The sequence below is a fragment of the Theropithecus gelada genome, chromosome 12 (assembly GCF_003255815.1).
Source record: "Theropithecus gelada isolate Dixy chromosome 12, Tgel_1.0, whole genome shotgun sequence".
Taxonomy (NCBI): domain Eukaryota; kingdom Metazoa; phylum Chordata; class Mammalia; order Primates; family Cercopithecidae; genus Theropithecus; species Theropithecus gelada.
The window spans coordinates 14,358,137-14,372,926 of NC_037680.1; the positions used below are offsets into that span (position 1 = coordinate 14,358,137).

Here is a 14,790-nt window from a genome sequence, read left to right on the forward strand (position 1 = left end):
GATAAGGAGAAGGCAAACAGAGAGCTGAAGGATTGCTTCACAAGAACGGCAAGAACAACTACAATGAGGAAAATCACTTTGAAGTGAAGCGAACCCCTGAACTTTCTCAGTTATTCTAACAATCAGAGGGAAGGGTGGAGGAGCACAGCGGTGGAAGAGATGGCAGTGCCTTTGGGCAGCGCTGACTGTGGGCCTTTGCTAGGGGTTACGCAGTGAGTACTAGGTGTCCTGCAGCTCAGAATCCTCTCCTCCATCCTCTGAGTTCTATTCAAATGTCCACCAAAGCACTTACTGGCTGATCCCATTAGGCTGAGTTAATTTACTTCCCCTGGTTAGAGAGATCCTCAAAGATAAGGGCCTCCTCCTATTTGTCCCTGAATCCCCAGGGTCTGGCCTAATGCGGGACCCAATAAACATCGGTAAATGCTGCTGTGGCATCCTGCACCCACCACTATCTCAGTACTCTCATGCCGTATTGCGAATTCTCTTTACTTCTCTGCTCCCCTCCCCCGCCCCGCTCTGTGAGAACTCAGGTGGCTGGGGTCCATTTCTTTCTTTTTCTTTTTCTGAGACTTGTCTGTTGCCCAGGCTGGAGTGCAGTGGCTCAATCTCAGCTCACTGCAACCTCCACCTCCTGGGTTCAAGTGATTCTTCTGCCTTAGCCTCCTGAGTAGCTGGGACTACAGCTACTACAGTGTGTGCTACCATGCCTGGCTAATTTTTGTAGTTTTAGTAGAGATGGGGTTTCACCATATTGGCCAGGCTGGTCTTGAATTCATGATCTGCCCGTCTTGGTCTCCCAAAATGCTGGGATAACAGGCATGAGCCACTGAGCCTGGCCTGGGGTCCATTTCTTAACACCTTTGCATTCCCAGAAACTTGAGGAGGGCATGGGAGGCTGTCATCTGTGTGTGCAAAGTATACAGGAGGCCTCAACTGAATAAGACGGTCGTCCGGGCTCTTTCTCCCACCTTGCTGACACCTGATGGGAGTCACCATTCCTTTGGCCTGTAAAGTCACCTTTACTGCTATGAAACTGCCTATAAAAAGTTGGAACCCGCCGGGCGCAGTGGCTCACGCCTGTAATCCCAGCACTTTGGGAGGCCGAGGTGGGCGGATCATGAGGTCAGGAGTTTGAGATCAGCCTGACCAACATGATGAAACCCCCGTCTCCACTAAAAATACAAAAATTAGCCGGACGTGGTGACACAAACCTGTAATCCCAGCTACGTAGGAGGCTGAGGCAGGAGAATCGCTTGAACCAGGGAGGTGGAAGTTGCAGCGAGCTGAGATCGAGCCACTGCACTCCAGCCTGGGTGACAGAGTGAGACTCCGTCTCAAACAAACAAACAAACAAACAAACAAACAAACAAACAAACAAAAAAGTTGGAACCCAGGCAGCTATTATAGATGCCTCTGGTGAGGTGAACTGAAGAAATAGTTAAGCGTTACAAGGCCTGAGTTCTAGTTCTCCACTAATTAACTGTGTGACCTTGGGTACAGGAGTTACTCATAGAACATGGTGACAATAACAGCCATGATATCTGCTTCATAGAATTTTTATTTTTTATATTTTTAGTGGTTTTTAAGGAAATAGAAAAGTAATGCATACTTATGGTAAGAAGTCATACATTATATATCATGGGTTTTCTTATTATAATGTTTTGCTGGGGCCAAGTCCTCTGCTCCTTAGATTTCCTATTAGATATAAAAGTGAGACTGCAGACCTGACTGATTCTTTGTGGAGGAAACTTTCGATCTTGTGCCTGCTCTCTATCCAACTCCCTGCTATTCAAACTGCTTCTTGAAGTCTTGACTTCTTCAGCTGTAGTTTAAAGAAAGTTCTTCCCCTTCCAGACTAGCTGTAGGGGAGCACAGCTTTTGCGTAGAATTCAAGGTGGGGGGCTTCAGAGAGATGGCAAGGGAGGGCAGCTCTGTGCCCCCTCAGCACTCCCTGGCAGGAGGCCCGTGATGTGACATCCCAGGGACCTTGGGTGTGTGTTTGTTTGTTCTTGGTTTCTAGGCTTCAGTGGGGGTTATTATCTTATTGTTTCCTGTTCCCTTGGCCTCACGTCAATTCTGCCCGATGCCCACACCTTCGAGGTCTCTGTTTTGACACGCGGTTTGTGGCTGGGAACCCCACAGTGTCCTGAAAACATTTGCTCGATCTGTCGGGGACATCCTTCTCCTTTTTAGTGAAACAGTGCCTTCCAGAGAACAAGGGCTTGAGGCCTTTGGACCTTTCCAGCAGTGTCAAATTTAGATTCCAAATGTCAAACTTGCTGTGGCTTCATCCTTGACTTCTCTTTCTTGAGAATCTATGCTCTTTGACTAACAGCTAAGGGCCGTTAGCTGCCTGCTTTCACAGTTGTTGTCTGTGGAAATCTGAAATCAGCTGTGAAGTGTGTGCCTGGTAATGAACACGGTACAGCTTTGCAAGCACTGTAGCTCATGGTGAAGTAATGCAGGCAGATTGGACAGGGATTCAGGAGAATGCTGAGCTTAACTTGGAGAGAGGTCTGTTTAGGATGTTAATCTGCATTTCCTGTCCTGGTAGGCCCAGCACAGAAGGCTTGGAAAATAGCCTGTGTTTGGCTTTGAATGCCAAACAGGTGCCGACACCGAGCCTTTTCCACAGCTGCCCTGGGACAACGCCTAAAGAACTGGCCATTAAAAGGAATCCCTGAGAGGGTGCTTCCCATCTTCTGGGGATCCTAGCTCCTCTTCGGGAAATAGGTGAAAGCTATGAACATGCATCAGTGTGCTTACTGTTTTGCACTAGGGTCTTATTTTCATCTCGGGGAGACCCACTGGACCAAAGTCTCTAGCATCGTCATAGCTTGCACACAAAATGGATCACACTGGTCATTTCCCTACCTTCGACAGAGTGTCCGCTCTGCTGTGGGCTGTGTTTGTGTACTTTGAGCAGCAGTCTTGGTTAAATCTCAAAGCCAAATGCTCATCAGATGCAGGAAGCACCCAGTCACTCTGCAATGAGGAAAACTTAATATGGCTGTAAACATTTTATATGGGTCTTTACTACTGTTATTTAACTCTCACATTATTGTGCACCTGGGGAGCTGTACTGCGCAGCTGGGTGGCAGATGGATGGGTCAGGAACAGGAAGGGACCATCAGGAGTTCAGTGTGTTTGGAAGCACACTAGCTTCGAAATCAGACAGATGCGGGCTTGACTCTTGACTCTGTCCTGTAAATCATCTGTCCTCTTGGAAACCTTACTCACCTCATCTGCAGAATGGGATCAACACAATAGGAACTTCAGTAAGATGAAGATTCATTAAACAACGTGTGCAAAAACCTTCCTGGAGTGTCCCATCAGAGTTTATGTAGGAGTGCCCCGCTTGTGCAGGGCCTGTGGCTGGTCGGACATGGACTGCCCTGGCTGCAGTGTCAGCCCTGGCGCCAGTGCTTCATGCAGCTCTTGTGCAAGTTTATTCTTCCTTACTTGAGTTTCCTACTTTCGTGCTCAAGGTCTGGCCATCCTGAGAAACGCTGATCTCCTTATATAGAGAGGATTTTGTGGCTCTGCTTGGGGCATGCGGGTTGCTATAGAGCAGATGTGGGTGTGCAGACTTCCCCCCCACCTTTTTTTTTTTTTTTTCTTGGAGGTTGCTGCGGCCAGGCCTCTCCTGTTCAGGGGAGGCAGCTGGCTGCACAGAAAGGTTTGGTATGGGAAGAGCTGGTGAAACCACCAGATCCATGTAGGGATTAGGCCCTAGACTTGCTATTTTCATGTGTTCCTCAAATGAGCTTAGGGCATAAAGGCACAATTTGGGAATGTTTGTTTCTAAATACTTCCATCTGTGCTTTATATTGAGATATAAAGGTTAAAGGAAACTCTAAAGAAAAACTAAATTCATAAAACAGATAAATCAAGTGTTTTATTTTCTAACTACCTACTTACCTACCTACCTACCTACCTAGTATAGATAGTAATAGATGCTCTCCATATCCAGAAGGATGTTTGTTTATATACATCCCTTATTATGGAGAGAAAAACCATCCTTCATCTCCTCAATCTGTCAATTTGTCCATCTATCCATCCTTCCATTTATCCATCCATCCATCCATTTTTCCATCCATCCATCCATCCATCCATCCATCCATCCATCCATCCAACCATCCATCCATCCATCCATCCATCCATCCATCCATCCATCCATCCATCCATCCATCCATCCATCCATCCATCCTTCCACCCACCCACCCACCCATCCATCCACCCATCCATCATGCCTACTATATTCAAGGTACTGCGAGGACTAAAAGATTTTAAGTATCATGGTTAACTTTTGTGTGGACCCAGGTTAGGGTAGTGCTTGAGTCCTTAGGTTTTGGAGTCCAACAGACAACCTTGGGTTCATAGTCCTGCTCTTAATTCACTGAGAAAGCTTCAGTAGATTATTTACTGATTGAAACTCCAGTTTCCTCATGAAAAAAAAGGAGAATAAGAAAATCCTCTGTGAGGAGCAAATGAAATAATACATGTGAAGCAAATTGCCTTGGTTTGGGTGTGTATTAAATCCTCATAAAAGTAACTGGCACAATGTGTGACTATAATGAATGCTCACTAAATAGAATATAATTGCATAATTGGTCTACTGGCAAAGACAAAGCACCTCTGAAATGTTTCCATATTATTTCATTTGTAAATGTTTAAAGTACTTGCAAGTTTCAGGCATACACTGTGTGCATGCATATGTGCATTCATGCTTTGTGAGTGTTTGTGTATGTGTGTGTGTGTGTGTGCATGTGTACATCAAGGAATACATACTCAATGGGGAAAACTTGCCCTACATGTTTTGGTGGCAAATTCTTGATTTAGATTTCCAAGTGGCAATTTTAGAAGGTATTGTCTTCCTTCCCAACACCCGTTTTATAATATGTAAGTCATTTGGGGATGTGTATTTCAATTGTGTTCTTTGTATATTCTTTGTTTTTAGTACTTCCTTTTGTTTTCTTGGTTGATACCATTTCTTGGTAAAGAATCTTGTCTTTTCATTGGCGTAGGTAAGGACTTTGTGACCAAAAACTCGAAAGCAAACGCAACAAAAACAAAGATAAATAGATGGGACTTAATTAAACTAAAAAGCTTCTGCACAGCAAAAGAAATAATCAACAGAGTAAACAGGCAACCCATGGAGTGGGAGAAATCTTCACAACCTATACATCTGACAAAAGACTAATATCCAGAATCTACAAGGAACTCAAACAAATCAGTAAGAAGAAAACCAAACAATCCCATCAAAAAGTGGGCTAAGGACATGAATAGACATTTCTCAAAGGAAGATACACAAATATCCAACAAACATGGAAAATGTTCATCATCACTAATCATCAGGGAAATGCAAATCAAAATCAAAATGCCCTTCTACCTTACTCCTGCAAGAATGGCCATAATCAAAAAAGCAAAAAATAACAGATGTCGGTGTGGATGTGGTGAAAAGACAACACTTTTACACTGCTAGTGGGAATGTAAATTAGTACAACCACTATGCAAACAGTGTGGAGATTCCTTAAAGAACTAAAAGTAGAACTACCATTTGATCCAGTAATCCCACTACTGGGTGTCTATCCAGAGAAAAAGAAGTCATTATATGAAAAAGATACTTGCACACACATGTTTATAGCAGCGCAATTTGCAATTGCAAAAATATGAAACCAGCCAAATGCTCATCAATCAACGAATGGATAAAGAAATTGTGGTATATATATATATACCATGGAGTACTACTCAACCACAAAAAGGAATGAAATAATGGCATTCGCAACAACCTGCATGGGATTGGAGACCATTATTCTAAGTGAAGTAACTCAGCAATGGAAAACCAAACATCTTATGTTCTCACTCATAAATGGGAGCTATGAGGATGCAAAAGCATAAGAATGATACAATGGACTTTGGGGACTCAGGGGAAATGGTGGGAGAGGGTGAGATATAAAAGACTACACATTGGGTACAGTGTACACTGCTCAGGTGACGGGTTCACCAAAATCTCAGAAATCACCACTAAGGAACTTATCCATGTAACCAAATACAACTTGTTCCCCCAAAACCTATTGAAATTTAAACAAAAATCATTCCATTAAAAAAAAAAAAAACACTTGTCTTTTGTGCCTGGATTGTCAATGATTATGGCTATTAATAGTTTATTGCACTTAGTTATTAGCCAAATATTCCTTCTCCATATTCTTATTTCTCAAATATCCTTATTTCTATCATGGTTTTATTCAGACTCTCCACATGTTTCCTTCTTGTAAAGTCATTAAGAAAACAGTATTCAGGAAAATGATAAAAAGGAGATTTGACTTCTAGGCAATACGAGGAAAATTTTAATGTCTTGATAAAGGGGACTCTGGAAGAGACTCTGTCTTCAGTCAGAAACTGTTCTGTCTTCGAATAATCACTGCTGGAGGGAAGGTCCCAACTCTCATACCAAATATTTCCCATTTATTCTTACCAGGTTGGTTCTGACAGATACTTTATCTCAAGTGTCTTTGCAGCAAATCCTAAAGGCATATCTAGAAGATTATTTAATAACATCTGGAAGCACAGACAAGAGAGATGATAAAGGAAATAAAGCAATCCAAAGGAACTGAACAAGCCTGGGATGTGACATCCTAGACCTTGCCTAGGAGCGGATAATGGTGCTTTCACCCGACTGTGGGGAAAGGGATTAGGAAAAATAAGCTAGGAAACAGACCACCCAGGCTGAGAGGCTCATTCTTGTTTTACAATTTAAAGTGTAAAGGAAATCCAAATTAATTTCTTGGGATAGCATCACCTGCTTTGTGTCAGGGAACAAACAGTGAGTCAGAAGTGTCATATAAAACCCAATAGCAACGAGTTGATTCTGCACCGAGGTTTGCAGAATGGGAATGTGACTTCCCTGGCTCCAGAACTTGATTCTGCACCGCGGTTCACAGAATGAGAATGCAACTTCCCTGGCTCCACGCATGTTGATGAGAGGCAGAACCAAAGACCGGGGAGCCTGGGGGTGGTATCTATTGGAATCTTTCAGCCTCACTGATCAAAGTAGCTTGGCCATGTCCTTTTAAGTCATGGATGAGATGGAAAAGGGCCAGAGTTCAGGCGGGGGAGAAATATAGCTGGGTCAGAAGGAGTTTTATTGACAACTTAAGGAATAGCAACTCCTCTGGTACTCAATATGTAGGTGAAGCTAAAGAGGATACTGGGAATGTGTGCAGGAAGCCTCGTGCAAGAATGTTCACAGTGGCACTGCTTGTAATAATATAAACATTGGAATTAACTTAAATGTCCATCAAGCAGAGACTGGATAAATGTACCGGGGTGAACTTACTTCATGGAATAATAGACAGTAGTGACAGTGGAATAAACAAGAGCTACAAGTATTAACATGGATGGCTTTTCAACTGCACAATGCTGAGCAAAAGAGCAAACAGAAGAAAGAAAATGTGTGTATAAAGAAAAACGATGCATATCAAGTTTAAGAAAATGTGAAACCATACTATATATTGTGTATCCAATTGTGCCTGGATATAGACATACATAGTACAAATGTTCTAAAATGCATGGGAAGAATAAAAACCAAATTCAGTTTAGTGGTTATATTTGGGGAGATGGAGAGGAGATGTGGCCAGGGAGGGGTTACACAAGAGATGCCAATTGTATTAATGTTTTATCCTTTAATGTGGGCAGTAGGTACATAGGTGTTTTGCTATATTACTCTGTAGTTCTTTTGTAAGCCTGAACTATTTCACAAGAACTTATCATCCTCCTCCTATCCACACAGAATTTTTAAAGAATCTAGAAGATAGCATTTCTGAGGAAGGAAAATGGGTATGTTGGAGTGTTACAAAGAGAGATAAAGTGATGTAGAGTCTTGCAAGAATAGGTGCTTAATATATGTATTTGCTGAAATTAATGAAGGTTGGGAAGGAAAGTAAACAGACCCAGAGAGTAATAGAGAAGGGGAATGAGATGAAAGGGCTCTGGGGAGAAGAACGTTTGGAACCAGTGATGTGTGGAAAATAGTAGCACACACAATAAAGCAAGGCGGGAGTTGGATGGATGCTGTGAGTTGGATGGATGCTGAAAACCAGCCAAACGCCCCACTCCCTCAGCCTCAGAGCTTGGAAGGAGCTTCTGCTGTCTTGGGAATTCCTGGTGCCAGAATGTCATCTTCTAGGTGCTGCTTATCAGGATGCCGTAAATGTTTTCTTAAAAAAATTGTTCTTGCAAACAGAAAGGGAGAAAGAAAATGCATTTGAGTTTATCCCTACAAGAAAGTCATCAAAAAATGACGATCAGCCTGACCTTTTTTGCTGAACTAGGAGAGTTCCTTTAGTTGTTTTTCATGAAGTTCGCAGTGTGATTTTTATTCTATTTTCTAGATCATATTTTCCTATGACCTACAAGGTGACATACAGTTTTGATAAGGATGTGATCAGCATTCTGGTTTAATAATTGGCATACAATGGGTTTTTTGGAATTGCATCATATGTCTTCAGTATTATTATCTCTTTGCTTGGATGATTTATTCTCCTGGACTCTGAGAACACAAGTTGGGCTTTTAGAGTTAGCAGGCAGAAAAATGTTCATTTTTAAACCTGTTACTCCACAAAGTCTGCTGTGCCTTGAGCTCCTTTGATGTTGCTCAGTAGACACTGCGAACGTTTCAGACAAATTCATTTTTAACTGCTCACTGAGGGCTTTGTGATTATCATCTAGTCGTTGTTCTAACCATTGGGACAGACCTTTGCTGAACAATGTTGAATTAATCAGGCAGAACAGAGCCCGAGTCTCCTCATTCCTTTTGTCTGTATGAACTGAGCCCTGGACTCAGAGCACGTAGAATTCTGGGGCTTAGGAAGCTTCTGCCTGTGCTTTTATTTTGTTGTTTTATTCAATTAAAAATTAATTTTAGTTTAGTTCTCTTTCTCTTCCATGGCTCAAACTATTAAAGATAGTTCTGAGGAAGGAAATGCAAAATAGCAAGAAATTGTTCTGCTTGCCAATGGCCCCGGCCCTCTTGCTTTCTAGGTTAAAAGGACTGTTTGGGGGAAATGAAGTCCTCTGTCCCTCTAATGACATTGTTTAGTTTTGCATCCTATTTTAGTTGGAGGGTGAAATGAACCAGATCTGTTTTTAGCCAGTCTGACTCTTTGATTCCAGATTGGGGCATCTTCAACAGGGTTTTATATCCTGTTGGAATGCAAGGCTATTTTAAGAAATCCCTATTGGATTGAGAAAAAGCACACAGTATAATTATGGTGACCAAACCATATGTCCCAGATTTTCCAGGATGTTCCCCAATTTCAAGTAATTTCAGTCTTTTCAATAAAGTGAGGGCATTCTGTATGCATCAACATGCAGCCTGATAAAAGGTATCTTTGTGTATGTGAGTGTGTAAAATAAAAATAAATATATATAAGTAGATACATATTTTATATAAGTAAAAATATACATACACACTTTTTTGCTGTGTGTATTTATTTAAATGAAATCATTTTTAGGATCTTGTGGTTTCAGAATAGATGACCAGTAAGTATTGCAGAAATAACTGTCAAGGTCCTAACTAGCTGAGTGACCTCGAACAAGTCAGTTCCTGTCTCTGGATCTCATCAGTTCCTCACCATTCTAGCGCAGAGCAGCATCTCAGTAACGGTGCTGGTGAAAATAAAATGCCAAGCCCTTTCAGAATTCTCAGCTTTTGTCTTTACTTCTCCCTCTGTGTGTTCCATACTCCATGGCCTCATCCATTGTACTTGCCTCAGTCTTCATATTGTATGATCTTTTACTCTTATCTTGTAAGCTTCACTCCTGGGCTGCAAGTGGCTTGAGGGCTGGCATGGGTCTTCACATTTAAAAAATCTCTATGGTTTAGCACAGCGCCAGGCAGATATAAAAAAACAAACTGAAGGAAATACACCAAAAAGATGAGATACTAGATGACAATAAAAATGTATTCTTTATACTTTTTCATATTTTCCATTATTATTATTATTTTTTTTGAGACAGAGTCTCACTCTTGTCACTGAGGCTAGAGTGCAGTGGTGCAGTCTTGGCTCACTGCAACCCCTGCCTCCCAGGTTCGAGCAATTCTCCTGCCTCAGCCTCCCAAGTAGCTGGGATTACAGGCACCCGCCATCATGCCCAGCTAATTTTTGTATGTTTGTAGAGATGGGGTTTCACCATGATGGCCAGGTTGGTCTTGAACTCCTGACCTCAGGTGATCCACCTGCCTCAGCCTCCCAAATTGCTGGGATTACAGGCGTGAGCCACTGCGCCTGGCCCATTATTTTATTTTATTTCATTATATCATATTTTATTTTTTTAATCATAAATAGTATTACTTAGAGAATGATAAAAATAAAAACAACAAGTGGTATTTTTTTTGGACACTCGGGATCGGAGAGGATCTGAGAAGCATGCTGTACATGTTTCCACCCCAAGGCCAATGCAGCATCCTTGCCTTAGCTTCCAATGTGCAAGAACAGTTGGCTATTCCTAGGGCTCTCCCACAAGCCCCAGACACACTGTTGTGAGGGGCGGCCACGTGGGTGTCACAGCTGGGAGCTGGTTCTCCTGTGGGCTGTCCATTTTCAGGGATTGATTTGGGCTGTGTTATGGTAATCAAGCACAAACCAACAGTTAAGTGGGATGTCTTATATATACCAAATATCCCTGCAGCTGGAAGGCACTCAATTATCTTGACTGCCTTGGGGCTGAGCTGAGTGATGCAGCCAGGCCCTGTGCTAGGTGCGAAAGTGACTCAGAGGAGCCAGGCTGTGTGTTTCGTGCTGTTTAGGAGTTTGCAAGCTAGTTGGGCTAATCATATGTGTGCATTCAAAGCTAACCAACATCAGAAGGCCGTATTTAAGTTTCAGAATGAATGGTAAAGAAAACCTAGTGGGCCACAGGAGTTTCTAGGAGGTAGAGAGGGTAGGAGGGCTGTGTAAGAAGGTGGTGTTTTGAGATGGGACTTGACTCAGGGTCTCCAACAGTGGCGAAGAGGAGGTAGGCCTTCCAGGGAAGGAGACAGCTTGCAGAAAAGCCTGGCAGTGGGAATAAGTTTGGCTTGTGTATTTCCTTTAGGGGTGGTGGGGAACTGAGTGATGGATGGGGACAGAGAAGAAAATGTGCAGCCGCGAGTGGGAAAGTGATGGAGATGTGGGTATAGGCCAGGTCTGGGAAGGCCCTGAGAATAGGACAAAGGTGGAGCCATGAGCTGGAAGGTGGTGGGGGCCCTTGTGTGGCTCTCAGGGGAGGAGGTGCTGTAATGTAACCACTTTGGGCCATAGATTCTTCCCATATGTGGAAATGTGGTATGAACCCTGTTAAGAACATGGGCCGTGGGTGAGCTGCTTGCGTTTGACTCCTGGCTCCACGTCATGTTACCTGTTTGAGACTCAATTTCCTCATCTGCAAAATGGGGATAATGAAGCCCCTTCTCCTAAAATTGTTCTGAGGATAAAAGAGATAATCCATATAAAGTGTTTAGCATGATGTCTGGCACATTGCTTGAGTCTAATAAATCGCTGTTGTATGCAAATGAAGATCAGTACTTATTTCATCGGTCTGGTAGAAATGGTAGTCAATCTAGAAAAACCAAATATTAAAAGAACTGGAAATTATTCTATTAAGAGAATGAACTTGAGAATGCTTCAGGGAGATCTTCGTTGGAAAGTCCCACTCCAATTCTACAATTTGGCTCCATTTACCGTGGCTTAGCTTTTGGGAAATATTTATGTTGGCAGGTTACTCAACTCTAATTTTTGTTCGTTATCCCTCTAAGCTTGGTAAGGAAGATTAGTCTGTTTATCTTATATTGCAGAAGACACATGCAGATATAAATGCGCTGCCATTTAGTTACAACATCTCTTCCATTAGCACTTATCGTGGTTGTCAGCCAAACTTCTCTGGGGTAGAGGGGAAGAGAAGGAGACAAAGGGGTACGTCAGTGATGGTGGTCGGGCACAATTTTATACTGTGAAGAAGGTGGTGGAAAATTTGGAGGTACTAGGGTGGTTTCTGCCTAGCCAGACTTAAGACTCAGCCTTGGAAGTCTTTGCAGAAGATTAGGAATGACCAAACTTGCTAAAAGAGGACTGGCAAAGCAAACCAAATATCTCATATTCTTTAAAGTATTAGTCATTCCTTTGGATGTTATAGTTTAAGTTCTCCCTAATTGAAATTAACAGTGTTTGGGGGACATTTGAATGCCATTGTCAGTGAACTTCTTAGTGGAGAATTATTTTCCAAGCCAAAGGACAACATCCCCAAACTTGGCTGCCGCTTGACATTCCTGTGTGCCGGACTTACGTGAGTCTTTTTAACTAATGACAATGGTGAGCTGAGAAGGTCCCCCAGGGGATATGACTCACAGTGACTCAGGTGCACCAGAGCCTGGATCCAGCCCTATTGTTTTTCGTCAATAGGTGTCTGCCATGCTCCAGCTGGAATATCAGTGGAACTGAGCTGGCCATGATAGAAGGAGAGGCCATTCAATGCCAATGCTCTTGCAAGATGCCTGGCAGTGCCAGTTACCTCTGCAGTGGCTGGCCCTGGTCTATGTGTGCTGGCTAACCACATAGATGATGCTGGCAGTGCCTAGTGGTCCAGGCAGATGGGGGCCTGAAGGAGCAGAGGGAAGGCATCAAACACATCTCAGGGCACAGCCTTGACAACATCAGATGCCTCCTAGGTTCTTCTCATACATAATAACGAATCTTTTCCACAGCCCTGCAAAACACTGGTTGCTGTTTCACATAAGACAAATGCCTGTGTTGACCCTCAATCTCCAACCCACGGAGCTGACCTCCTGCATCTTCTTCACTACCCCTCTATAGGACTTTTTACTCTCATTTGAGAAGATTCCTCCATTTAGAAGGAAACATACTGCATCCCAGGCTGGGCCTTTTGCATTTGGCTCAAGAGCTGTGCAGTGTTTGTTTTTTCCCTGCCACACATCCATTTCCCCTTCCTTTAGAAGCAGCATTCTAATTTTCCTTGGGGTCAGCATCCCTTCCTCAGTCTTAGCCAATGTGGGCCAGATAGAGCTGACCCCACCCTCTGGAGGCCTGGTATGTGTGTGTGACCTAGGTGCAGCCAGTTGGCATCATAGTGCTTGTTTCAGAGATGGAACATAGAAGTTAAGCTGGACCGATGGGTATTAGCTCTAGGGTTTTTCATGTAACTATTGACAGAGAGGTTCTTGCTTTCCTCTGGGGCTGCTAACTTGGTAGCGTATAAAGTTGGAGCTGCTGGTAGATTATTTACATGAATAAATAAGAAGAGTTTTCCCAGAAAATAAAGTAAAACCAAGAGGCAGAGGGAGAGACACAAGTTCCTGAAGACAGCGTTTGAGCACCTGGGCACCTGAATGTCGATCCTTAATTACAGAAGCCAAATAAATGAGCTTTTTTGTTTGAACCATTTTGAGTTGGTGTTTTGGTCACTTGCAGCCTAAATAATTTTGGATAACAAAAAGTTCATCAAAAAGGTGTACAATAAAATTTAGGAACTTTGAGGCTGCAGTGCTGTGATCCCACCACTGCACTCCAGCCTGGGTGACAAAGCAAGACACAGTCTCAAAAAAATTTTTTTAAGGGGAACTTGTATTTTCCTGAGGACTGTGCCTTTGCATATTGTCTGTGGTACTAGCAGTCTATCACCTACCCAGGGACCACAGAAACCTTGGGTGGCAGAAACGGGCAGTGCTTTTACATCTCCAATACCTGTGGCTTTTGGCCACCTTGATTTTAGAGAAGAGAGTCAGAGGTAATGTTTAGTTGAAGAACTTTCCTCAACCAATATTTTCCAGCTAACTTTGCAGCTAACTGTTGTTTTCTGTGATATTGAAAAACTGTCCAGGCAAATACTGACCCTCTGGGCTATGTAGAAAGGGCATAGAAATCATTCACAGGAATGGAAAGTCAAGTGTATTCTGAGCTTTAAGGGGTCTGAAACATTTCAGGAGAAAATCATAGAGTTCTGGAATCATCATTTTAGCATAGGACCTTAGAGTCCTATTCTGGTTGAACCTCTTTATTCCAGCAGAGAAAAGATTCAGAGAGACAAAGAAGCTTTGCTGAAGGCTCATGGTGAATATAGTTGCAGATGATCAGTACAAATGAAGAGGAGAGAGGGTCCCACTGAATACCTCACAAAGACCACAAACTAGACCCTTTGCTTACTGTGTTATAACTCTTTAAACAGATTCCCATCCAAAACCATCACTGCTGAAACATCCAGCAGTGTGGCCTAGCTTCAGGTAAAGATGGATCCAGGAGTTTGGAATCCAATCCTAAAGACAAAGTCTTTTTTTCTCTGTATTAATTGTGTTGGTTTTAATTCCCCAGCAGGTTCTATCCACCTGGTGCCTTCTGGCAGCTGTAAGATTTTATGCTACCAGATTAGTAATTCCAGTTGATGAGGAGCTTATATTTCCCAATAGTTCCAGCAGAATCTCAGGAGTCATGTTTGTGGGCTTCAAAAGGGTAACCCCTGAATCAGTCGGTGTGGCCAGGGGTTTGCCTGCAGCATCATGGGCCAACTCAAATCAGCTGAATGGAAACTGAGAGTAGGCGAGGGATGGGCAAGGTGAACATGCAGTTACCTGAAGGAGGAATCGCTGCCGGAAACGCTAGAGGGCCACTGCTCTTACCTTGGGCAAGGAGGAGGTGGGGTGGGGGAGGGCCAGAGATTTTATTTCAGGAGCTAAATCCAAGGGCTTAGTAATGGTATTTGGCCCTAAGCCTGCAAATGGCACTTTCATCCAGCAAT

General features: G+C 43.0%; 1 pseudogene across 1 annotated transcript in view; it reads right to left on the reverse strand.

The window, feature by feature from the left end:
- The window catches only part of LOC112636472, an 85,706-nt pseudogene that overhangs the window by 27,170 nt on the left and 43,746 nt on the right, over nucleotides 1–14,790 (reverse strand). The window contains exons 5-7 of the transcript XR_003122185.1: nucleotides 13,684–13,759; nucleotides 10,478–10,624; nucleotides 2,878–2,988 (exon numbers count right to left, since the gene is read on the reverse strand). The product of XR_003122185.1 is annotated as a heterogeneous nuclear ribonucleoprotein K-like (transcript). The remainder of the gene's footprint in view (nucleotides 1–2,877; nucleotides 2,989–10,477; nucleotides 10,625–13,683; nucleotides 13,760–14,790) is intronic.